We start from the raw sequence: 6,000 nt of genomic DNA, 5'->3' as shown, positions 1-6,000 counted from the left end.
GTGAGACCACACTTGGAATATTGTGTCCAGTTCTGGTTGTCCTACTACAGAAAAGATACAGAGGCTCTGGAGAGGGTGCAAAGAAGTATTATCAGGATGCTGCCTGGACTGGAGGGCTTGCCTTATGAAGAAAGGTTTAATAAGCTCGGACTCTTCTCTCTGGAGAGAAGTAGGAAGAGAGGAGACCTGATCGAAGTGTATAATATACTGAGAGGAATAGATAGAGTCAGTAGTCAGAGACTTTTCCCCAGGGCAGGATTGACTGGTACGAGAAGTCATAGTTTGAAGATATTAGGAGGAAGGTATAAAGGAGACATCAGCGGTAGGTTCTTTACACAGAGAGTTGTGAATGTATGGAATTCTTTGCCAGTTGAAGTGGTGGAAGCGAAGTCATTGGGGACATTTAAGTGACTGCTGGACATGCACATGGATAGCAGTGAGTTGAGGAGTGCGTAGGTTAAGTTACTATATTTTACATTACGATTAAGTCTCGGCTCAACATCGTGGGCCAAAGGGCCTGTTCTGTGCTGTACTTTCCTATGTTCCATGCACCTCTCATGATTTTGTAGACCTCAATCAGGTCCCCCCTCAAGCTTTGTCTTTCTAACGAAAGTAATCTCAATCTACTCCACCTTGCTTCATTATTAACACCTGCCATACCAGGCAACATCCTCATGACCATCCTGGTACAAAAAGTCCATGCTGACCATAATCCCAAACAAAACTAGTCCCACCTGCTTGTGTTTGGCCCATATCCCTCCAAACATTTCTTATTCACTTACTTACCCAAATGTCTTTAAAAGTTTGTAACTGGAGCCACATCCATCACTTCCTCTGGAGGTTCATCCCACACGTGAACCACTCTCTGTGTGAAACAAATTGCCCCTCATGTGTTTTTTAAATCTTTGTCCTCTCACCTTAAAAATAGGCCCCCAGTCCTGAAATCACCTAACCTTGGAAAAAGACACCTGCCATTTACCTTATCTATCCCTCTTATGATTTTATAAACCCTCATAAAGCCACCTCACAAACTCCTATGTTCCAGTGAAAAATGTCCCAGCCTATCCAGCTTCTCCTCATAACTCAAACCCCCCGAGCTGGAAAATCTCTTCTGAATTCTGTCCCAGTTTAATAATATCCTTTCTACAACGGGGTGACCTGAACTGAGCACAGTACTCCAGAAGTGGCCTCACCAACATCCCAAACAACCTCAACATGATGTCCCAACTGCAAAGGTCTGAGCAATGAGGGCAAGCATGCTAAACACCTTCTTAATCACCCTGTCTATATGTGCTGCAAACTTCAAAGAATTGTATACCTGAACCTCTCGACCTTTCTGTTGTACAAGATTACCCAGGGCCCTACTTTTAATTGTATAAGGCTTGCTTTCTCTTTTTGAATGCGAGGATTCAAATGTTGGCTCTTCATAACCAATGCATCCATCCCAAATATTCACTTTTCTCCTGCAGTGGCCAGTGTAGAAGTGTTGTCGCAGCAATGAATTACAAAGTTCTTGGATTAGGTCACCGTTTTAGCTCAATATTGACCTTTTAACACATCCAGACATCTGATTTGTTTCGCTCATGTTCATTGAGCAATGTTGTGATCACTTCAATTTACTGTCAATCAGGGCATCATTCATTTTCCATCCAGATGATTAACTTTCCATTTAAGTAATCACACATGCATAATAGATTAAGACAGCCGGAGCACCAAAGGAATAAACTTTTATTAGTCAGATGACCTGGTCTTCATTCTTGCCTTTTCTCATGTTGACCTGGATTATAGTTCATGTTTGCAATGGGCTATTTGTCCATCAACTTAGGCAATCAGACAGTTAGATTAAATAATGTAAATTAAAGCTTAATTAAAAAGTGATACTGTGCATTTGAAAGATGGGGTTGAATATGGGGTCTCCACGCATTCTAGCTCTCTCAACAAAACAGAATTTAGAAATGGTTCTAAAACTCTGTAAAGTTGAAGCATAAGGAGCGATTATGTCTCACTGTATATCTACACAATGGTTCATTAAACTTAAAAGTTCTTTCCATAATCACAAACAGCCTCACTTTCTTTTGACTAGATTAGAACATAGAACACTACAGTGCAGTACAGGCCCTTCAGCCCTCAATGTTGCGCCAACCTGTGAAACCAATCCGAAGCCCATCTAACCTACATTATTCCATTTTCGTCCGTATGTCTAACGGATGACCATTTAAATGCCCGTAAAGTTGGTGAGTCTACTACTGTTGCAGGCAGTGCGTTCCGTGCCTCAGATTATGAAATCTGTTTCCAACTCTCTTTCGCTACAGTAGTTTTACTTTATTCATTCATGTGATGAGGGTGTCATTGGCTCTGTCAGCATTTATTGCCCATCCCCTAATTACCCAGAGGGCAGTTAAGAGTCAATCACATTGCTGTGGGTCTGGAGTCACATGTAGGCCAGACCAGGTAAGGATGGCAGTTTCCTTCCCTAAAGAACATCAGTGAACCAGATGGGTGATTCCAACAATCAGTTCATGGTCATCATTAGATTCTTGGTTTCAGATTTGTTTTTAAATTGAATCCAAATTCCACCGTCCACTTTTGCAGGATTTGGACCCAGGCCCCCAGAACGTAACCTGAGTTTCTGGGTTAACAATCCTGGAATAATACCACCAGGCCATCACATCTTCTCTGATGGACTTGGTTGCTTCAAGGTATAGAACATGAATTCAGCCAGCTCAGACTTGCACTATTTTGAATAACGGCAGGAGGGCCTTTCTCTAATATTCAGGCCTACCACTAAATATTTTCTAAATCAATCTGTTCAGAGATGTTATTACTCATTTCTGGAGCAAGTGGGTCTTGAACTTGAGTCTCCTGGTTCAGAGGGAGGGATACTGAGCCTTCTACTCAGGAAAGAATATGCAAACTCAGGAAAGAATATGAAACATTCATCGTGAATCTGCAATTAGCTAACAATTATCCAACCTTCCCAAATGAGTGAAGAATTAAATTAACAATCAATTTAGGATTCTCAGTAGAGTTTGCAATGCAATTCACTTATACTTGCCAGTAGCTTCATATATTTATATGCAGGACCTGTCCTCTACAGGCATTGTATGTTTTTAATTAAACCAGAAAGCTGGGGACAATAGCTTCTTAGCATCTTCCCCACAACTCCTCAGCCAATTAGAGTTAACATCTAATCAAACAGCACCTTTCTGTACAATACTATATCCTTTTTGTTTTTGGATTGTGGACTTCAATTGAGAAAATGGGCGCATTCAACAGCATGTATCTTTTGTTTCAGAAGGACATATTTCCTACTCTGAAATTTTCTGGCACGGAGTTACAGCCTAGCAAGTTAACGATTGTCTCTTTCCCAAACTATATTTGCACAGATCACACAGCTGGTTTTAGAGAGAAGCTTACCCACCTATCTCTGCAGGTAAGCACGCTGAGCATTACAAGCGACAATTAAAAACAGTAAATATCTTTCAGCAAAACACGTCTTTTTATTCACTTTGCAAAGTTGCATTAAACTCTCTACCAAAAGAGTAGAAGTCACATATAATCTTACCAGACCAGAGGGCTGCTCTCTCATTAGAGAGAGAGATGACAGGTGATGGCTTCACCTGAGAGTCACCATGCCTCAAACGAGAAGAGAGGTTGAGAAGGAGAGTACTTCATGGTAACTTCATATGGGATTTAAGCCAATGATTAGATTTTTTTTAGATTAGATTCCCTACAGTGTGGAAACAGGCCCTTCGGCCCAACAAGTCCACACTGACCCTCCGAAGAGCAACCCACCCAGACCCATTCCCCTACGTTTACCCCGACTAATGCACCTAACACTACAGGCAATTTAGCATGGCCAATTCGCCTAACCTGCGCATCTTTGGATTGTGGGAGGAAACCAGAGCACCAGAGGAAACCCGCATAAACACAGGGAGAATATGCAAATTCCACAGAGACAGTTGCCCAAGGCTGGAATCGAACCTGGGACCCTGGTGCTGTGAGGCAGCAGTGCTAACCACTGAGCCACCATGCTGCCCACTGCTGTTGGTGTCACTCTGAAATACAAGGCAGCTGTCCAGGCAACTGAGCTAAAGCCGCACTCCCCCACCTCCACTGAAAGGAAATTAAAGCAAAGTGCCATGGATGCTGGAGACCTGAAATTAAACCAGAAGGTGCTGGAAAAACTCCGCAGCATCTGTGGAGAGAGCAAAACAGAGTTCGCATTCCGGGTCTGGAATGACATCTCCTCGGAATTTTGGAATCATTTCCGTTGGCTGCTGAATGCTACAAGCTGTTTGTTCAGATGAGAAGGAGAAGGGAAATTCATCCAGCCCTTCATTTCAACTTGGCAAGACTTGAGTGTGAGAAAGCTGTTCAATGAGCTCATGCCTGTGTGTATGATTTGATGGATCTGTTGTTGCACCTTTCAAAGATTCTACTGCATCAAAGAAATTGTCAAAACAAAATATTTATGTGCAGTGCAATAAATTGGTATTATCACAAAGCTTATCATTAATCTCAGAAATGTCATGCGAAGGATTTCACATGCAATGAATTGCTTTGAATTTAAACAAAAGTTCTGCGAGAAAATGCATTAGGCATTTTGCAGCCGAGCGTTCAGGATTGAACCAGTAATGAAAGTCATGCACTTATAAAGCATCTTTTGTGAAATTCCAAAGTATTGTGGCAGCAATGAAGCATTTCTGTACTGTAGCAATGTAGGAAACTCAGTAGGCAATTTGCACAAAGCAAGATCCCACACACAGCAGTACGGTAATGACAAGATAACCTTATTAGCCCGTGGTGTAGGCTAATGGATAAATATTGGACCAGATACTGGGATCAATCTCTCTGCTCTCCTTCAGAACTGTACCACATGAGATCAGGTATGTCCACTTGAGACAGTAGGCAGGGCCTTCATTTAACATCACATCCAAGCCACAAGCACTTCCAACAATGCTGCACTCCCTCAGTAAATCACTGGACTGTCAGTCCAGGGTTTTGCACTCAGTCTCCTGCAGGGACCAATTCCGATTACTGAGAGGGGAGTCATAGAGTCACACAGCATGGAAACAGACCCTTCAGTCCAACCCGTCCAAGTTGACCATAATCCCAAACTAAACTAGTCCCACCTGCCTGCTCCTGGCCTATATCCCTTCAAACCTTCCTGTTCATGTATTTATCCAAAAGCTTTTTAAGTGCTGTAATTGTTGCCACATCCGCCACTTCCTCTGGAAGTTCATTCCGCACACAAGCCACTCTCTGTGTAAAACATTTGTCCCTCATTTGTCCCTCTCCTCTCACTTTAAAAATGTGCCCCGAGTCATGAAATCTCTCATCCTAGGGAAAAGACAACTACCGTTAACTCTATCTGTACCCTCATTATTTTGTAAACTTCTTTAAAATCACTTCTCAACTTCCTACCCTCTAGTGAAAAAAGCCCCAACCTCTCCCTATAACTCAAACTTTCCACACCTGTCAACATCCTAGTCAGTGTCTTCTGAACCATCTCCAGGTTAATAATATTCTTCCTAAAACTGGACGATCAGAACTGGACACATTACTCCAGTAAAAGACCTCACCAACATCTTGCACAACATCAACATGTTCAAATCTGGCTTTCTTTTGTGTTTAAATCTGTTACGAAAAGGAGAAAGTGAGGACTGCAGATGCTGGAGACCAGAATTGAAAAGTGTGGTGCTGGAAAAACACAGCAGGCCAGTCAGCATCCAAGGAGCAGGAGAATTGACTTTTCGGGCATAAGCCCTTCTTCAGGAATCTGTTACGAAAATCAAATCAAATCCATTTGAACTGCTTACAAACAAATGGATATCATTTCAACACTAAATATTTACAAGATGTTTTTCTGTCACCATGATATGCCAAAAGCTTAATCAACAATATGTGGTCAATATTATTCACTGAACAGTCTCCTTGACCTATAAGAGCACTTACAACAGGTGGTGAATAGTATTGTTATTGAAATGTGTTGTTATT

This window comes from Chiloscyllium plagiosum, unplaced genomic scaffold (assembly GCF_037043375.1).
Source record: "Chiloscyllium plagiosum isolate Xiang-an unplaced genomic scaffold, Cpla_swu_hap1 HiC_scaffold_42, whole genome shotgun sequence".
NCBI lineage: Eukaryota > Metazoa > Chordata > Chondrichthyes > Orectolobiformes > Hemiscylliidae > Chiloscyllium > Chiloscyllium plagiosum.
The sequence above is the reverse complement of the archived record's forward strand: the minus strand, read 5'-3'. Positions refer to the sequence as shown.